Source organism: Pongo abelii, chromosome 19 (genome assembly GCF_028885655.2).
Source record: "Pongo abelii isolate AG06213 chromosome 19, NHGRI_mPonAbe1-v2.0_pri, whole genome shotgun sequence".
Taxonomy (NCBI): Eukaryota; Metazoa; Chordata; class Mammalia; order Primates; family Hominidae; genus Pongo; species Pongo abelii.
In genome coordinates this window covers 79,670,212-79,691,114 of record NC_072004.2, presented here as the reverse complement: position 1 = coordinate 79,691,114, position 20,903 = coordinate 79,670,212, and the positions used below count along the sequence as shown (strand labels likewise).

Genomic DNA, 20,903 nt, shown 5'->3' with positions numbered 1-20,903 from the left:
TTATGTGATTGTCTCGCTCCTTACCCCTCTCTAAGCTCCCTGAGGTCAATCTGAGTACTGCACCACTCTGCAAATTATAAGACAGGAAACAAATAAGTCCAGAATATTCAATCATTGCCTCCACTCTCAGAGCTCAAATTCCACATGTCCAACTGTCAAGATTTGGCTTACATTAAAATGTTTGTGCAAACAGACCTTTAACAGTAAATAAATTGTGAAATTAAGAGAGCCATAGATCTATAGCTAACTCCAAATGTTTGTGTGCATAATAAATTGAGGGAAAAATAAGCGTTTATCTTTAACTAGGTGTTATTTTTAAGTTAATTCCTGTATTGTAGTGTAATTGTCCCTCAGTATCCATAGGAGATTAGTTCTAGGATCCCCCATGGATACCAAAATCGGAGAATGCTCAAGTCGCTTGCATAAAGTGGTGTTATATTTGCATATAACCTATGCACATCCTCCCATATACTTTATTTTTAAATTAATTAATTTTTTGAGACAGGGTCTTGCTCTGTCGCTCAGGCTCGAGTGCAGTGTCAGCCTGGGCTCAGGTGATCCTCCCCACTCAGCCTCCAAGTAGCTGGGACTACAGGCATGAGCCACCACACCCAGCTAATTTTTAAAACTTTTTGTAGAGACGGGGTCTCACCGTGTTGCTCAGGCTGGTCTCAAACTCCTGGGGCTCAAGTGATCCTCCTGCCTCAGCCTCCCAAAGTGCTGGGATTACACTGGGCCCAGCCCTCATATATACTTTAAATAATCTCTAGATTACCTGTAATATCTAATAAGATGTAAATACTATGTAAATAGCGGTTATACTGTGTATTGTTTTTAAAATTTTTATTATTTTTTTAGTTGTATTTTTTTTTCCCTGAATATTTTCAATCTGTAGTTGGTTGAATCTGCAGATGTGGAACCTGTGGGTATGGAGGGCCGGCTGTACTTTAAGCCATTTAGATTGCTATTTCAAGGAGGAGTTTACATAGGGAAAAATCTGTGCAGCAGCTGCCCAAGGTGGCCAGTGTAAAGGGGAAGACAGAGTCATCAACGCAGTCACCAGGTAACAGTAATATAGATGAACATTTGCTACAGATGGAATTTCATAGGAAAGCTCATCTGATATAGCTTGTTTGTGTCTCGGTAAAGTCCTAGGCTAATGTAACCAACTTCCCTAAAGATGGAAATATATTCCCATAGCACTCAAAAAGGGATGTGCAGAATTTGGGAGTTTTTATGATTTTAGTACTTGTAGTAGAACATTTACTTATGTATAGCAATGCATTAGAGGAGCAGAATAGGATGGATCATACTCAGGGATGACCTAGGCCTGCTGGGTTTCTTTTTGCTGTAAAGTGTGGTTTACTATTTTGTAAGAAGGTCTTCACAGTATGGAACATATATCCCCAATAGGCAGCTTTTTACCCCAGACAAGTTTTGAGGGGCCTATCACAATAGACAAAAGTGCTTTATAGCCTGGTCTGTGAATTACTGTGACTTTTTAAAAGCACCCTTCAGTGCTTGCCTGAGTTGTCATTACACTCAAGGTCCCCCAGAATTGATGTTCCCCCTGGGTAGATAGGGTGAAAGTCTTTGTCTTTCCAGTGATGTGCTCAATAAGTACTGAGTGGATGGAACACTTTCTTGGAGCACAGAGCACCTGCAGAAAGCTTCTGTTGGCTCCAGATTGGTTTGTCAATGGAAGTATCCGCATGAGGCAGTGCTGCACAGTGGTTAAGAGGATGGCCTTGGAACCTGAGTCCTAGCTCTGCTAGTTAGTAGCTTTGTTACCTTGGGGAGCTGCCTAAACCACTTTCTTTTTCCTCGTGTATTAAATGTGGAAATGATGATAGTATCTACCTGGCAGAATTGTGAGGCTTAGATGAGATAGTGTTATAATGTTGGTAAAGTGCTTAGCTAGAGGGCTGGCAGTCATAAACGTTGATTGTTGTTCTCGTTGGTTCAGGGTCCCTCTGATACATCTTCACAGATCAGGACTGCATTTGACTTGGATCTCTATGGCCCTTTTTTCCAAGAATAATTCCTGCCGCTTTACTGGACTGGGTCATGCACTGCCCAGTACCTAAAGGTGTTCTTTAACCACAGAAATTAAAATGGCAATCATAATGTTTTTGGAGAAAAAAAATACCTGTATTTTCTGAAGAAATAAATAACCATTGTATCTTTGTATTTAAATAGAGTAACTGCCAAATCAATAGGATCTTTTGAGAACAAGTGGTAGTATTTCTTGGTGTAATTTACTCCATCATAAAGATCCATGGGGAGAGAGCAGTGTGGTTCATTGTGATGTTCCTGTGCTGTCACTGCCTAAATTGACAGTGTATGAAGTGCCGTCCCATTTATTCTTTCTCCCAACAAGCTGAGGGGTGGGGTTTTACCATCATGGTCCTCATTCGACAGATCCAGACCCAGTGAGGCTGCTCTTGAGCTGGTGTTTTTTCCGGTTAGCCTCAGCTGTCAGCTGCACCATGGAGGATGATTTTGGGTGTTATCTGAGTGGTATTTAATGGGCTCCTAATTGCACATGGATGGCCAGAAAGTTCTGCTCCTGTTTTGGCGTTTTGCTTTGGCAGACAGTGCTCTCTGAGGACTCACATAAGCTGGAAGAAAAAAACCCAACAACAAACTCAACACTAATCATCTGGAAAGAGCAGGATACTGCTGTTACGCAGATATTGGACCTGTGAACAGAAAAACATCAAGATCACAATTTTACAGCGTTTGTTTCTTTGAAATGTCAAGTGGAGCCCCAATACAGCCATCAGGTTTATAGCACCTCCAGAATTAGATTAGACAGTGTGGTTCCATGCTGTGTACTTGTATTTCTGGTTATGAAATGCTCCTTGTGCTTATTTTCCCCAATCTGCCGAGAAACACTTTTTTCTTGTTCCTTTATGCGTTTCTTTTTTTATTCCACTTGCCTTTCTTCCTTACACCTCATTTCTGCCTTCTCCTCTGCTTTTGGCCTTTAGACAGCAATGGAACAGACCTTCAGGAATGGGCGTCTATGGAGGCCCTGGCGGGGGCCAGCTCTGTACCTAGGATCTGAGTTGAGGGTTAGGACCACGTCCCAGGAGGTAAGGCCACAACTCAAGGGCAAACAGTGCAGGCACGTGTAGTGAAGATCGGGAGCAGGACATGGTCTCATTGTGCCCTGTGTCTGTGGAAGCAGCTGCCCATTTCTGATTCCTCATTTAAAATATCTGAAGTAGTTCATTGACCTTGATAGAGACTTGCCCTTCTTTGATGTAGTTACACAGCAATAGCCTGTTAGAAAGCACTTGCCTCTAACATGGTGCCTTGCAGGGTAGATGTAGACTATATTAACTAGTTATCGGTGCCAGGGAATAACTGGTACTATATCTCCACCTGAATTCCTCGTGATTCCATTGTCTCTTTCTGTGTATGCATGTGTTTTTGTTTGTTTGTTTGTTTGTTTTTTGAGATGGAGTCTCACTCTGTCACCCAGGCTGGAGTGCAGTGGTGCGATCTTGGCTCACTGCAACCTCCACCCTCTGAGTTCAAGCGATTCTCCTGCCTCAGCCTCCCAAGTAGCTGGGATTACAGGTGCCTGCCACCGCGCCCGGCTAATTTTTTTGTATTTTTAGTAGAGACGGGGTTTTACCATCTTGGCCAGGCTGGTCTTGAACTCCTGACCTCATGATCCACCCACGTTGGCCTCCCAAAGTGCTGGGATTACAGGCGTGAGCCACCACACGAGGCCGCATGTGTGTTTTTAAAGTGTAATGCATTCCTAATGGTCCAAGTTGTTTTACACCAGTGAATCTCAGTTCCAGGGTGGGCCCTGGGGCAGGGTATGTGTGTGTGTTTGGGGGTGGCGTAGTTGTGTGTGTGGTTGTGCACATATAGGCTTATGATGACTGGGGAATTAAAAAAATGTCTTCCAATCCATCAGTTGTGAAACTCTTCAATCATGATAAGCCTCAAGATGGATAGAGGTGGGCTGGGTCATTTGTGTGTTGAAGATGTTTCCTAGGATTTTCTGGTACACTAACCCTTCCCTCAATCCCAAATGCCTCTGCCTTTTTAGAACTGTGATTAAGAAGGTAATGATTAGGGATGATCAGTTGTCTCACCAGCAGTCTGCTAGGTGGAGCTGACCTGGACTCATGCCATTTGCAAAGGAACCCATGGGAACCAGGGGCCATTTTCAGCATTTGAAAAGGCTTAACAGAAACTATGCATTTACCCAGGATGAAAATACAAAAGCTACCCAAACCACCAAGTTTCCTTGATTTTGTTTGGAATTGCAACCCTGTATGGAAGGTTTCATGCTGACTCCATGTTCTGATTGGCTGTGGATGACATAATAGGAGTTTCTGACACAGGATTGGTCTAACTGTAGACATTGTTACTAGAGCTGGTACCAGGTCTCACTTTCCACTACCTTTAGAATGAGGTTGACCTTGAATGTGAGTGCCCTTGACTATGGAAATGAAGCCACTGATTGTTTTTTGCTTACTCAGCTATGCTTATTATCACACCTGCGGCAGTGACTTGATTTTATAATGTCATTATGAACCGCTTATAAATATGGATTGTTGATTAAAATTTGGATCAGTATTGAAATGGAAGAATAATACACAGAATTAATCAGTTTACTGGTAAACAGTGTAAGAATATTGAAAAACATGTGGCCAACATGGGGAGGGGACAGAAAAAAAAGAGGTTGATGAAACTACAGATCTTATCCACAGCTCTCATTTTAAAATGATCCTTTTTCATCAGCTTTTCACTGAAATCAAACACCAATAACTCTTTCACCACGAAACACCAACTATTAATACTTAGTCTCTATAAGCCTCCTAGGATCCTGTTGTGTTCATTTACCTAGGTGATGTACATCATCCGAAATTCTGCCTTTTCATTTTGTATTACGATGTATATGTACAATACGTATTTTTACATTGTCATTGTGTCATTCTTAATGGTCACAGCTGCCTGAACTAAACCTAAAGTCAGACAGTCAGGACAGTCCAGTGCTGGTGATTAGAGAAGGCTGGAAACAAGCTGTCTGTTTGATCCCAGATAACATGCCGGTGAGTCCACAGGCCGAGTGGGCACAGATAAAAAGATGTGCTCACACCTGCTGTGGATGCTGATAATAGTAGCTTACATATGTTAAGTGTTATTTCTTAATTCTCCCAGCAGCCCCTATGAGATAGGCACTATTATCTGCATTATATGTAAGGAAAAAGAGGCATTTTGCCATAGCTTGTCCAGGGTGACACACTGATAAGAGGTGGAATTGGAATCCAAAGCTGGGTCTGTTTAATTTCAGAGTTTGAGTTCTTAACCAGGTTTTCTGTGCAATTGTGTTGTACCCCAGGACCTATTCAGTTCTCACCTCCCTTCAGAGATCTAACCACCTTCCACCTTAATAATGACAAACACATCTATTAATATGCATTAAAGTGACAGAAGCTTAATACTGAAACAAGATAGAGTGGATGCTGCCGGCGAACAGGAGCCCCAGACACGGTCCTGTCCACATGAGGCTTTGTTAGTTTTCCTAGAGCAGAGTGGTGTGAAAGGCCAGCCTGCATTCAGTCTCTCCTTTGGTTCTGTCCTTCAGTCAGCCTCAAAGTTTTTCAGACTTGAATGGGCACAACAGTGACCACACAGGGTTGCCTGAAGCACATATACGGTACTTGGTGGGAGACTCAAGATTCTTAATGAGGCTGAGAAGTGGTGCTTGGGTGCTGTTTGTACAGAGTAAGAACTAATGAAGCACTGGGATAGAGAGCCCCATGGAGTTCAACCCCATCACAGCCTGAGCAGGAGCAGCCTCAGAGTCACCTTCTGTACTGTTTGGCAGTAGGTGGGGGAAAGATAGGGGCTGCTGAGGAGGCCAAGTTGACGCCTGTCCTCTGGTGCCTGAGCACACACAGGTGCGGCTGATCTGCAGCTCATTCTCATAGGTTGGAAACTCTCCACCTAATGGCCAGCAAACATAAGGGATGTTTCTACAGCTGGGCTGAGCAAGACAAGTCTGGGAAGTCTAGAAGTATTTGTTAATGGGAGATGAGCTGTTTGAATACTATTTGAAAAATATTTTGACTTAATTGCCTTAGGCACATTAGTCAGCTGATGTGCACTCTGGTTTCCTTTGCTTGACTTTAACAGTTGCCAAGAATTTCTCTTGTTAAAAAAGAGAAAAGTAGGACTCCAAGTATGTTCTGTTCCATGGAAATTGAGTCATAGACTCATAGAATTTAGAGCCTTCTGGAAAATTCCTTGAAGACAATGGAGGAAGGTTCCCTCAGTTTACAGCAGAACCCCAGGCTCAGGAAGGTGAAGTGGGGAACTCCGTCACTGTCAATTGAGGGCCATTTGAGGGCTGTGGTCCTCCGTGGAGCTCCTCTCTCTGCTGCCTCATGGCCTCACTCGGTCTGTATTTTCAATGACTGATTTACTACTAACTGAACAATTGTCTGAATCCCAATCGTCTCATCACTGGGCAATCCTTTCTTGGCCTGATCCACAACAGAGGTAGAGTTGGGTGGGGAATGTTCCCCCTCAGGGCCTATAGGCAAGTGGTTCTCCTCAGGGAACCATGAGGTGGCCAGCCGGCCAGGTCAGGACCATGCCTATGCCAGGAACTGGTATCTCCTAACCTTGCCAGTTTTGAACATGGCTCTGGGTTTCTTGCCTCTATTCCTTTTCTTCTGCTCTGTCCTTCACTTAGAATGTCCTCTCCATTTTGTCTCGGTGGGGTACCTTGTCAGGTCTCCATGGGCCAGCTCACATGGGGCCCCTGAGAAACCTTCCACCATGCCTTCTCTTATTTCTCCCATCAATTCTTATTTCCCTCAGTCCCACTCTTTCCCCTACACACACGTGTGCACACATACATGCACATACACATATGCACACATGCAAGCACACATCTTAAACCTGGTTTTAAAAAATTTATCTTCTTTGGGCCTCAGATGCCTTACCTATAAATAAAATTCTGATGTAAGATTACACTTAGCAAATTTACTGCCCTATATCAAGGTTGAGTCTGCTAATGCCTGTATGAAAAGTAGTGTTTCTGACTGGGGGAAACGGCTAATTTTTTTGAGTTCTCAAAGAGTTTTCTCAGTTTTTGAAGAATTAATCTGAAATACATTCCTCACATGAAGAAGCTGAATGGCCAGTGATCAACCTAGATGTAAGCTAGGTTGTCTCATTTCCTAATATGGTTTGAAGGGAATAAATTCAATGCTTTACAGTTTATTATAGCTAGAAAATACAGAGAAATGATTGTCCATATCAGTCAGTTTTTCCAAAGTTAAAATTTAGATCCTTGTATAGGAAACAGAGCAATATGTGTGTTATGTGTGTTATATACACTATTGTCAGCATTTTCTAAAAAGATTTCAAAGACGAATGTTTTCATGCTGATGGAATGGGAAGGCTTCATCAGGAAGCTGTAAAAAAATCCAGAAGCCATAAAGAAAAAGAGAGCTTCAACATCTCAAAATGTAAAACTTTGTATATTAAAAAAAAAAAAAACAAACCCATACAATTAAAAGGCAAGTCAGAGATGGAAGGAAATATTTGGAACACATACAATGGACAAAGTATTGACTATCCTTGATAAAGAAGTGAATAACAAAAGTCCTTGGGCAAGAAATATGAATGACCAGTTAACAGAAGAAGAGAAGCAAATGAGGGAAAAGTATGAAGTGACTATCAAAGCATTGAGATACCTTTTCCCTGCCCATTGAATGGGCAGAAATTTAAAATAATATTTAGTCTTGACCAGGGTTCAAGGTGGACATTTTATAGTGTTAATTAGGAGGGTAAATTGGACAAATTGGCAAACAGTTTCAGAATTTTAAATATGTACCTCATTTGACCCAGCAACTCCACTCTAGAAATGCATCCTACAGATAGACTTTCTCTGTGCACAAGATTTATATGGAAACACAGCTTTTAAAGGCAGCATTGTTTCTGATGGTGAAAACAGGAAACCCTGCAAATTTCTATCAAATAAAAAAATGATTAAGTAAATGGTGGAATACCTTACTGTGTAGAAAAGGTGTGTGTGTGTGGGGGTGTGTGTGTGTGTGTGTGTGTGTATACCTGTCAGTCCATAGGTATAGGCCATAGGAGGTGGTCCAAGAAATAGTAAGTAAAAAACAAATGCAAAACAATTTGTATAGTATGATCTCATTTAAAAGTAAAAACAAAAACAACTTTATTTGTGCGCACTACCTTTTGTATGCACACAAAATGCCTATGAAAGGTCTGGAAAGATACGTTCTAAACCAGGGGTCTCCAACCCCTGGGCCACAGACAGGGAGCGGTCCATGGCCTGCTAGGAACCAGGCTGCACAGCAGAGCAGGAGGTGAGCTGTGGGTGAGTGAGCAAAGCTTCATCTGTATTTATAGCCCCTTTCCATCCCTCGCATGACTGCCTGAGCTCCACCTCCTGTCACATCAGTAGTGGCACAGATTCTCATAGGAGTGTTAACCCTACTGTGAACTGCGCATGCAAAGGATCTAGGTTGCCCCTGCTTATGAGAATCTAATGCTTGATGATCTGTCACTGTCTCCCAGCACCCCCAGATTGGACTGTCTAGTTGCAGGAAAACAAGCTCAGGGCTTCCACTGAGTCTACATTATTGTGAGTTGTAGAATTGTGTCATTATATACAATGTAATAACAATAGAAATGAAATGCACAATAAATGCAATGTACTTGAATCATCCCGAAACCATACCCTGCTGCCTCTGGTCCACGGAAAAATTGTCTTCCATGAAACTGATTTTGCAGGGAGGAGGAGAAAATTTCACTTTTCCTCTACATCTGTTTTTGAAGTTTTTTTCAATGAGTTTGAAATTATATTTTTTTAATTGAAGTGAAGATGTATACATATGGTTCAACTCTCTCATGTCACTTCTAGAAATATTTCCTAAGGAAATAACCAGAGGGCAGTCAAAGGTTTATCTATAGCTAGTCAAAGGTTTATCTATAGCATCATGTGCAGCATTGCAGTCTTGTTTGTAACGAGAAACTCAAGTGGTATTCTTGAATTACATTATGGAATATTCATCCTATACAGCGATTAAAAATCATGCATGAAATAATCTTTGATTTGAGAAAATGCTTATAAGAACAGTAAACAATCAGGGAGGGCCTGCTCTGTGCCAGGGATCATGCTTAGTGCTTTGCTTAAGTTGTTTCATTTAATCTTCTGAACAGTCAGACGCCATTCCCATTTTACAGATGAAAAGGAACTCAGCCTTGGTTAGGGTAAATGATTTGCCAGAGGGCCAGACTGCTACCAAGTTGGTGGAACTCAAACTAAAGGCCTTGCTAATGATAGATTACTTCAGTGTGTAATCTTGAGTATAAAAGCAGATTACATACATACATACATACAGTGTGTCCTCATTTAATAAAAATGAGTCTTTCTGCCTTAGTTTTCTTGTGGGTAAGGCATAGAGGATTGGCTAGGGCAATTTTATATTCTGAGGATAATGATTATAATAATTTTTAAAAGATTGACATGTGTTTACATATAATTTTTTTTCCAGATCACAAAAGTATTTGGAAATACCTGAAATTAGCAAATAACAATTACTGTTAAGCCTGTTATATGGAGAAAATGAGCATTATTGCTACCCTCTCCTTTTTTTTGCCCAGTGCAGACATTTGTACATTGTTGTCAGCTTGATGAGTACTTACTTGATGAGTACCATCTGTTTAGGACATACCTGTCCTGAGTTTTCATTACTTATTCTAGGGATTTTTTGCCCCCATATTCATGTCATTTTCTTTTCTTTTTTTTTGATATGGAGTCTCACTCTGTCACCAGGCTGGAGTGCAGTGGCAGGATCTCAGCTCACTGTAACCTCCGCCTCCAGGGTTCAAGCAATTCTCCTGCCTCACCCTCCCGAGTAGCTGGGACTACAGGCACGCACCACCATGCCCAGCTAATTTTTGTATTTTCAGTAGAGACGGGGTTTCACCATGTTAGCCCAGATGGTCTCGATGTCTTGACCTTGTGATCCGCCTGCCTCGACCTCCCAAAGAGCTGGGACTACAGGCGTGAGCCTCCGTGCCCGGCCTGATGTCATTTTCTGATGTCTATGTGTTGTCTCCTTTAGTTTTCCCTGTGGATGCACCCATTATTTTTTATAAATATTTTATCATTTTTTTATACTACAGAAAAGTTTTTACTAATTTTCTAATACCAGTTTTCAGCAAAGTTTTTGCTAATTATGTTCCAGCCATTAGTGCAAGAGAGGGTTTGTCTCATTGTGCCCTTGCTAGCATCATACATGTTTTAATAATTGAGAGAAATTATTTCATCAGTTTGTTTCCAATTCTGTATTATTTTTAGTAAGGTTGAGTTTTTTATTTGTTTCTTGGCCATTTGAACTTTTGGGTGAACTGCCTGTTCATGTACTTGGGAGACATCTATTGAAGATGCCTTCCTAAATTTGCCCACTAAAGAAAGACCTTAAGAAAGACTGTAAGTCCTTCTAAGGGGAAGTTTTACTCTGCCAGGTGGAACGCATTTTTCTTACATTGTATGAAAGTTAAAAACATGATTTCTTAACCGCTTGGAATTTATCTGACTTACAAGGTTTGCCTTTAAAATTTTAGAAATGATTGGTGAAAAGTACATGGAACCTCTCTGTACTACTTTGGCAACTTCCTGAGAATCTGTATTATTTCAAAATGAAGCTTGAGAATTTAAGGAATGGTAAAACTTCAGCTCTCTCCTCTTACTGCCTGGAACCCTGCTTGGTAATCCCAACTGGTAGAGCCAATAGGGACAGGAGGGGAGCAGCTCTCATGATATCCCCAAAGCCAAACAGTGGTTAGGAACGCTGCTTTTGTTTTTAATTTGGACATAGTTTCAAACTTTAAAATGGCTGCAAAAGTAAAAATGGAATCTTAAACCCTTTCCCAAATGTGCATTGTTGTTAACATTTTACCCCATGAGCATCAGCTTTTGAAAATGTGTTGTTTTGGCTAGGTATGGTGGCTCCCGCCTGTAATCCCAGCACTTTGGGAAGCCAAGGCAGGCAGATCACCTGAGGCCAGGAGTTCAAGACCAGCCTGGTCAACATGGCAAATTCCCATTTCTACTAAAAATACAAAAATTAGCTGGTTGTGGTGGCATACACCTGTAATCCCAGCTACTCGGGAGGCCGAGGCAGGAGAATGGCTTGAACCCAGGAGTTGGAGGTTGGAGTGAGCTGAAATCTTGCCACTGCACTCCAGCCTGGGTGACAGATCGAGACTCTGTCTCAAAAAAAAAAAAAAAAAAAAAGAAAAGAAAAATGTGTTGTTTTGTGACACAGCCACAACACACTCTTCTCATATCTTGGGCTTTCGGCACCACACTCTCTTGGCTTCCAGGCATTCATTCCCCTGAAGAAAAATGCTTACACCTGGTTTTCAAATTTCTCAAGAGCCTACGGTTTAGGAATCATTGGTGAAAAGTACATGGAAAGGTTTTCTTTTTAAGATTTAAATATAAATTCAAGCACATTTAGAGGTTTGGAACAATTGATTCCCTGCTCCTGAACTCAAATATTAATATTCTTTCCTCACCCCTAGCACCACCCCTCAGCTTCAGGTAACAGTCGTAGCGTCCCTCTTATGTAGCTGCCTTGTTCCCATCTCAGTGCCCTTCTATGTGCTTTTGCTTCATATCCACAATATTCTTTTTTTGTTTGTTTTTAAATAGAGATAGGGTCTCGCTGTATTGCCCAGGCTGGTCTTGAACCCCTGGACTCAAGCATTCCTCCCGCCTCGGCTTCTCAGAGTGCTGGAATTACAGGCTTGAGCCACTGTGCCCAGCCTGCAATATTCTCTTCTCTACATATCCTCCTTCTAAGACACATAGATGGCTTTTCTGCTTAAAAAAAAAAAAAAAAAAAAGTTATTCCCAGACTTCTTTACTTGATGAGTACCATCTGTTTAGGACACACCTGTCCTGAGTTATCATTACTTATTCTAGGGTTTTTGTGACCACATATTGATGTCATTTTCTGATGTCTATGTGTTGTCTCCTTGAGTTTTCCCCTGTGCATGCCCCCATTATTATTTTTTATAAACCTCCACAGGCCTTGTATGGTTGTGCTGAACGCATGACCTGGTTTTCAATGAGTTACTGTGAATTGAATTTGATTTTGTTATTTGAACTGTCTAGCAATCTATAAAGCAAAATTCTAATTGTATTGATGCTTTCGAACCCCCTTTTCCTCTGGGATGTGGCACTCTTCCCAGAGTGGGCTTTCTTCATGGCAGGTAAAAGGTCTATGCGGTGGTGGAAGGGAGTGGGCCTGCTAGTTTCTTCATCTAAACCCTGTGCTGTGTTGGTGGTGGTGCAGGACCCTGCTGGGTCGGAAGAGATGGTGAGTAGGGGCCTGGGAACCTAATAAGTAGTGGGAAAGGATTTCCAAGTTTCTTGCCAGTGCTGAAGATAGTCTTGTCTTTTTCTTTTCTTTAAATGAAACTAAGGCTAGAGCTAGTTCATTATCTACAATGTAATATTGATTTTTGTTTGTGAGGTGGAGTATTAACAGATTAGAATGGCTGCTGGCAGTTCTCAGCTGCTTCATTGAATTTAAATGAATCAAGGGATAGCTCTTAAGATGTACTTGAGATTTGTAAGCTAAATCAGACCTTCCTGCCGTGGTTGGTTTTGACCAGATTCACTGTTTTGCTCTGTGGCATCAAGGCAGAAAAATACAGAATCTTATAGCCTTTTCCCTCCTTTTTACAAAACCAACTCCTATTAAAAAATGCACAGGTAAGAGGTATGAAGACATCCTCTGCAATAGAATGCAGCTTGCCTTTTTTCCTCTGCCAGGAGCTTTTGGATTGAAACTGTTGACTGACATAACCCAAGCTAGCAGATGGTACTCATACATCAAATGTCCAAATGCAAGCTTGTTCAGAGGTAGCAAATGCCTAACAGGCTGAATTTTACAAAGACAAAGAATGTGAATAATGACCTTGAAGGATTAGGGATGGTCCCAAGAAAGGAAGCACACTCCACACCAGGCTTGCCCCTTCAGATGCTGTGTTACCTGCCTCGGCCTCCTGGTCAACATGGTAAAACCCTGTCTCTACTAAAAATACAAAACATTAGTCAGGTGTTGTGGCAGGTACTTGTAATCCCAGCAACTCAGGAGGCTGAAGCAGGAGAATCGCTTGAACTCGGGAGCTGGAGGTTGCAGTGAGCCTAGATCGTGCCATTGCTCTCCAGCCTGGGCAATAAGAGTGAAACTCCGTCGCAAAAAAAAAAAAAAAAAAAAAAAAAAAAAAAGATGCCATGTTACCGCGCTCACTGTACACTGTACCTGGAGGCTAGTTCCATTTTCAATGAAATTCGCTTTCTTCCCTCCCTGCCTTACCCTGTCTCTCGTTCCTTCCTCCAGTACTTCCTCTAATCTAGTATATTAATTGGAAGTAAATAATATTAATGGCTACACTACTATTTGGCCTCGTGTGTTTGCTATGAACAAACACGTGTTGGTGATAATTGAGTGGCCTGGAAGGAACCATCTGCTCTTTTTATGGCTCTGATTCTAGGACCCCAGGATTGTGAAAGATAGAGCTAGGAAGGGCAGTTATTAGTAGAAAATGAGACCAAAGAATAAAAGTGAAAAAAAAAAAAGCCAGATTCGGTGAGGTTATTATTATCTTGGAATTAATAAATGCTAATATTGAATCTTGAAATGGCTCTTCATTTTTTATTATACAGCCTGATTTATTGTTGATTGGCTTTTCATGGCCTAATTGATGCTGATGACCTTTTTGGGTGACTAGAAAGCAAATAAACTTCACTGCTGTTTGGTATGCTCACTCTGACTCCACTGATATAGAGCGCAGTTGGCTCCAGTTTGAGGCCTTTGTTTTTTATGAGTTCAAGTTAGATGGCAGCTACTAATTTGTAAACTAGATAGAACAGAATCCTACATAAATTCTGGAGAGAGAAGCCCTTATTAGAGGCTTTCTCAGTCTTAATGGGAGAGATGAACTTCTTCATAAGGGATAGCAACCTTAAAGTAGGATTCTGGCAAAGACCTTAGGAAGGACCCATCAGCAGAAGAGTTTGAGACATCCTGCTTTCTGGAAACATACCTGATCAAGGCTAAGGTTTAGAAAGCATTTGGCTCTAGATAGCCTCCCCCGACCCCACCCCCGCCCCACCCCCGCCCCACCCCAAATGTATGGGAGCATAAATACATTTACATCTATTATCTTTTTTTTTAATTAAGTATTTATTGATCATTCTTGGGTGTTTCTCGGAGAGGGGGATATGGGAGGGTCATAGGATAATAGTGGAGAGAAGGTCAGGAGATAAACACATGACAAAGGTCTCTGGTTTTCCTAGGCAGAGGACCCTGCGGCCTTCTACAGTGTTTGTGTCCCTGGGTACTTGAGATTAGGGAGTGGTGATGACTCTTAAAGAGCATGCTGCCTTCAAGCATCTGTTTAACAAAGCACATCTTGCACCGCCCTTAATCCATTTAACCCTGAGTTGACACAGCACATGTTTCAGAGAGCACGGGGCTGGGGGAAAGGCCATAGATCAATAGCATCCCAAGGCAGAAGAATTTCTCCTAGTCAGAACAAAATGGAGTCTCCTATGCCCACCTCTTTCTACACAGACACAGCAACAATCTGATCTCTCCTTCCTTTCCCCACACTTCCACCCCGTTCTTTTCAACCAAACCGCCATCGTCCTCATGGCCCGCTCCCGATGGTTGCTGTCTCTTCGGAGCTGTTGGGTACACCTCCCAGACAGGGCGGCCGGGCAGAGGCGCTCCTCACCTCCCAGACAGGGCGGCCGGGCAGAGGCGCTCCTCACTTCCCAGATGTGGCGGCGGGGCAGAGGCGCTCCTCACCTCCCAGATGATGGGCGGCCGGGCAGAGGCGCTCCTCACCTCCCAGACAGGGCGGCCGGGCAGGGGCGCTCCTCACTTCCTCCCAGACGGGGTGGCGGCCAGGCAGAGGCGCCCCTCACCTCCCAGACGGGGCGGCCGGGCAGAGGCGCTCCTCACTTCCCAGACGGGGTGAGGGGGCAGAGGCGCTGCTCACATCCCAGACGATGGGCGGCTCCTCACTTCCTCCCAGACGGGGTGGCGGCCGGGCAGAGGCCCTCCTCACCTCCCAGATGATGGGCGGCCGGGCAGAGGCGCTCCTCACCTCCCGGACGGGGCGGCCGGGCAGAGGCGCTCCTCACTTCCCAGACGGGGCGGCCGGGCAGAGGCGCTCCTCACCTCCCAGACAGGGCGGCCGGGCAGAGAAGCTCCTCACTTCCCAGACGGGGTGACGGGGCAGAGGCGCTGCTCACATCCCAGACGATGGGCGGCCGGGCAGAGAAGCTCCTCACTTCCTATACGGGATGGCGGCTGGGCAGAGGCGCTCCTCACTTCCCAGACGGGTTGGCCGGGCAGAGGGGCTCCTCATCCCAGACGATGGGCGGCCAGGCAGAGACGCTCCTCACTTCCTAGATGGGGTGGCGGCAGGGCAGAAGCTGTAATCTTAGCACTTTAGGAGGCCAAGGCTGGTGGCTGGGAGGTGGAGGTTGTAGCGAGCCGAGATCACGCCACTGCACTCCAGCCTGAGCAACATTGAGCATTGAGTGAGCGAGACTCCGTCTGCAATCCCAGCACCTCAGGAGGCCGAGGCGGGCAGATCACTGGAGGCCAGGAGCTGGAGACCAGCCGGGTCAACACCGCGAAACCCCATCTCTACCAAAAATACAAAAACCAGTCAGGCGTGGCGGCGCGTGCGCCTGCAATCCCAGGCACTCGGCAGGCCGAGGCAGGAGAATCACAGGAGCCCGAGGCAGGGAGGTTGCAGCGAGTCAAGATCACGGCAGTACAGTCCAGCTTTGGCAACAGAGGGAGACCGAAAAAAGGAGAGGGAGACCGAAGAAAGGGGAGGGGGAGGGGGAGCTACATCTATTATCTTAGAACTTAACCACACTATAGTGTAAACACTAAAGAACAATGTGAAGTTTTTGAATAGAATTGTTTTCGTTGGCATAATAAGTAGTTCAGAGTATTATTTCTTTGTTTGAAGAGTGAAATCTTTTAAAATTTTATATTATTTATTTTTTAAAATAGTGATGGGTCTCCTTTGTTGACCAGGCTGGTCTCAAACTCCTAGCCTTAAGCAGTCTTCCCATCTTGACCTCCAATTTCTGCCTTTTTTTTTTTGAGTTGGAGTCTCGCTCTGTTGCCAGGCTGGAGTGCAGTGGTGCCATCTCAGCTCACTGCAACCTCTGACTCCCAGGTTAAAGCGATTCTCCTGCCTCAGCCTCCCGAGTAACTAGGATTGCAGGTGCCCACCACCACGTCCAGCTAATTTTTGTATTTTTAGTAGAGACGAGTTTCACCATGTTGGCCAGGATGGTCTCAATCTCTTGACCTCGTGATCCACCCGCCTCAGCCTCCCAAAGTGCTGAGATTACAGGCGTGAGCCACCGCGCCTGGCCAATTTTTGCTTTTTAAAATGTAACTAACCTGCACATATACTGGCCTTCAAATTTTATTTTTAATTATGATAAAATACCTATAGCAAAATTTTACCATCTTAACCATTTTTAAGTTCAGTAGTATTAAGTATATTCACATTGTTATACAACCAATCTCCAGAACTTTTGCATCTTATAAAACTGAAATTCTGTATCCATTAAACAACATCTCCCCATTTCCTCCTCTGCCAGCCCATGGTAATCTTCATTCTCCTTTCTGTTTCTATGAATTTGGCTACTTTAGATCCCTCTTGTAAGTGGAATCATACAGTATTTGTCTTTATGTGACTAGTCAGCTTATTTCACAAGGTTCATCCTTGTAGTAGCATGTGACTTCCTTCCTTTTAAGGCTGAATAATATTCCCTTGTATTTGTCCATTCATCTGTCGGTGGACACTTGGGTTGCTTCCACCTCTTGGCTATTGTCTGAAATGCCGCTGTGAACATGGGTGTGCAAATATCTTTTTGAGACCCTGTTTTCAATTCTTTTGGATATATACCCAGAAGTGGGATTGGAGGATTATATGGTAGTTCTATTTTTAACTTTTGAGAAACTTCCATACCAGTTGCGCCATTTTACAATCTTGCCAATAGTGCACAAAAGCGCTAATCTCTGTACAACCTTGCCAACACTTCTTTTCTTCTTCTTTTTAAATTGTAGTCATCCTAATGGACGTGGGGTAATATCTCATTGTGGTTTTAATTGCATTTTCCTAATAACTAGTGATGTTGAGCATCTTTCCATGTGCTTGTTGCCCATTTGTATATCTTTTTGGAGAACTATCTCTTCAAGTCCTTTGCCCATTTTTTTAAAAACGTAATTTAATTTTAAGTTCCAGGATACATGTGCAGGACTTGCAGGTTTGTTAACATAGGTAAATGTGTGCCATGCTTGTTTGCTGCACCTGTCAACCTAGGTGTTAACCCCTGCGTGCATTACCTATTTATCCTGATGCTCTCCCTCTTCCTGCCCCCTGCCCCCTGACAGGCCCTAGTGTTTGTTATTCCCTTCTCTGTGTCCATATGTTCTCATTGTTCAGGTCCCACTTATAAGTAAGAACATGCAGTGTTTGGTTTTCTGTTACTGTGTTAGTTTGCTGAGGATAATGGCTTCTAGCTCCATCCATGTCCCTGCAAAGGACATGATCTCATTTCTTTTTGTGGCTGCATAGTATTCCATGGTGTATATGTACCACATTTTTTTAGTCCAGTCTATCATTGATGGGCATTTGGGTTGATTGTATGTCTTTACTATTGTGAATAGTGCTGCAGTGAACATATGTGTGCATGTATCTTTATAAGAGAATGATTTATATTCCTTTGGGTATATACCCAGTAATGGCATTGCTGGGTCAACTGGTATTTCTGGTTCTAGGTCTTTGAGGAATTGCCACACTGTCTTCCACAATGGTTGAACTAATTTATATTCCCACCAACAGTGTAAAAGCGTTTCTATTTCTCCACAGTCTCACCACATCTGTTTTCTCTTGACTTTTTAATAATTGCCATCTGTCTGGCATGAGATGGTATCTCATTGTGGTTTTGATTTGCATTTCTCTAATCAGTGATATTTAGCTTTTTTTTCATATGTTTTTTTGGCGGCATAAATGTCTTCTTTTGAGAAGTGTCTGTTCATGTCCTTTGCCCACTTTTTAATGGGGCTGTTTTTTTCTTGTACATTTGTTTAAGTTCCTTGTAGATTCTGGATATTAGACCTTTGTCAGATGGATAGATTACAAAAATTTTCTCCCATTCTGTAGGTTGCCTGTTCACTCTGATGATAGTTTATTTTGTTGTGCAGAAGCTCTTTAGTTTAATGAGATCCCATTTGTCAGTTTTTGCTTTTGTTGCAAATGCTTTTGACGTTTTCCTCATGAAATCTTTGTCTGTGCCTATGTCATGAATGGTATTGCCTAGATTTTCTTCTAGGGTTTTTATAGTTTTTGAGTTTTCCATTTAAGTCTTTAATCCATCTTGAGTTAATTTTTGTATGAGGTGTCAAGTTGTTTGTTATTAGAGTTCTTTACATTTTCTGGATATTAACCCCTTATCTGATAAATGATTTGCAGATATTTTCTTCCCCTCCATAGGCCACCTGCCTTCCTTGGCTCATGCTCCTTGCTCTCATTACTCTGATGTCTGCTTCTGTTTCACATCGCCTTCTCTGAGTTTCTGCCTTCCTCTTATCTTTTAAGGGCACTTGTGATTATACTGGGCCCACCCAGGCAACCCAGGATAATCTTTCCATCTCAATCATATCTGCAAAATCTCTGTTGCCATGGGAAGTAACAGATTCACAGGTTCTAGGGACTAGGATGTGTCTCTGAGTGGGGGAGGGGAGGAGCATTACCTGCGTACCACGTCCCTCATCTCCCCTGCCTGCCTTCACAGGAACTAGACTTACCTCTTTAGTGACTTAAGTCAATTTGGACTGTTCCTCATGTTTCTTTTCCTTTCCAACCTTCCATCTGGTCCTGTTGTTTCATTCTTTTCCTTCTCTTTCCATCTGCCTTTTCTTGCCAGCTCCACATCCACTTCTCTAGTTTAGGCATTTCTTACATCATGCTTAGGCTGCCAGAATAGCCTTAAAACTGGTCTGCTTGCCTGTGATTCTCCCTTTAGATATTTTATTTTATTTTATTTTATTTTATTTTATTTTATTTTATGAGACGGAGTCTCACTCTGTTGCCCAGGCTGGAGTGCAGTGGCCCAATCTCGGCTTACTGAAACCTCCTTCTCTCAGTTTCAAGCGATTCTTGTGCCTCAGCCTCCTGAGTAGCTTGAATTACAGGCATGCGCCACCACGTCCAGCTAATTTTTGTATTTTTAGTAGAGATGAGGTTTTGCCATGTTGGCCAGGCTGGTCTCGAATTCCTTACCTCAAGGGATCCACCTACCTCAGCCTCCCAAAGTGCTGGGATTACAGGCATGAGCCACCATGCCTGGACTCTCTGTAGATATTTTAAACTCATCTTGATGCATACTTGTAAAAACAAGTCTATGCCTGATAATTCCATTATCTGAAGTCCTTATTTTTCTGTTATATTCTATTTCTGCTGGTCCCTTGGTCTTGTTTTCTTGTCTGCTTGGTTACCTTTGGTTATGTGCTTACCATTCATTGTATTTGAGAAAGTATTTCTAGGAATAACTGGAGGCTTCGGGTGAAAGTGCTTTGCTTTCGTGGGGAGAGAATTTCTTCTGCCAGGTCCCTGGAGGTATTTCTGGTCCAAGACCACCTTGAAAGAAGCTCATGGTTGAGATTCCCTGGTTCTTTCAGAGGAGGTAAACCTAGGCCTCCAGTCTAAGTGAGGCCTGGTTTGCTTCTGGTTCACCTGTTACCTAGTAGTTGTAGTCCTTTGGGGTCCCAGCTCCTTGAGAAAGAGTCTCCAGTTGGTGTTCCATGCTGGCCAGCCCTGGATGTTGACTTCTGCTCAGGAGGCTGTTAAAGTGAAAGGCTGCCGGGTGTGGTGACTCACGCCTGTAATCGCAGCACTTTGGGAGGCCAAGATGGGTGGATCACAAGGTCAGGAGTTCAAGACCAGCCTGGCCAATATGGTAAAACCCCATTTCTACTAAAAATACAAAAATTAGCCAGGTGTGATGGCAGGTGCCTGTAGTCCCAGATACTGGGGAGCCCGAGGCAGGAGAATCACTTGAACCCAGGAGGCGGAGGTTGCAATGGGCCGAGATTGTACCACTGCACTGCACTGCAGGCTGGGTGACAGAGCAAGACTCTGTCTTAAAAAAAAAAAAAAAAGTGAAAGTGTCCTTTGCCAAACTAGGCTAGGCCAGTGCTTGAGGGCAAGGTGGCTTCTCTAGAGCTCATACCTCGGGGTTCCTGTTTTCTTTAGTTTCTGCACTGTTACTCCTTGCTCAGTTCTTGAAGCTTCAAAGCCTTTCAGACTTTTTTTTTTTTTTTTTTTCTTGAGACAGAGTCTCACTCTGTCACCCACACTGGGGTGCAGTGCCACAGTCTCAGCTCACTGAAACCTCTGCTTCATGGGTTCAAGCAATTCTTGTGCCTCAGCCTCCCTAGTAGCTGGGATTACAGGTGTGAGCCACCATACCCAGCCATTCAGAAATTTTTTCTCAATGTATTCATTGTTAGTTGTGTTCAGCAGAATTGTGGGCCTGATAATGGAGCCTGCCTTCCCAGACACCAGACTCCAGACCTGTTTTTCCATGTTGCCTCTGCCACCCTCATCCATTCTGGGATGGGACGTGATTAATTTTGTGTACCACTTTGATCATGTCAGACTTTTGCTTAAACACCTCTCCAGCACGAAATCATACCTATGGGAGCCTGGCGACAACATGAGCTACAGCCCCCCTTCCCATCACAAGGCTTGGGGGG

General features: G+C 43.3%; 1 protein-coding gene across 3 annotated transcripts in view; it reads left to right on the top strand.

Annotated features, from left to right (window-relative positions):
* Nucleotides 1–20,903, top strand: part of TEX2 (testis expressed 2) — a 117,787-nt gene that overhangs the window by 26,428 nt on the left and 70,456 nt on the right. The window contains exon 1 of one of the 3 annotated variants that reach the window (XM_054537256.2): nucleotides 6,306–6,432. The exons of the other annotated variants lie outside the window; for them this stretch is intronic. The gene's annotated coding sequence lies outside the window, so the exon portion shown is untranslated. Of the gene's footprint in view, nucleotides 1–6,305; nucleotides 6,433–20,903 lie in introns of those variants that run through there. 3 annotated transcript variants of the gene reach the window in all.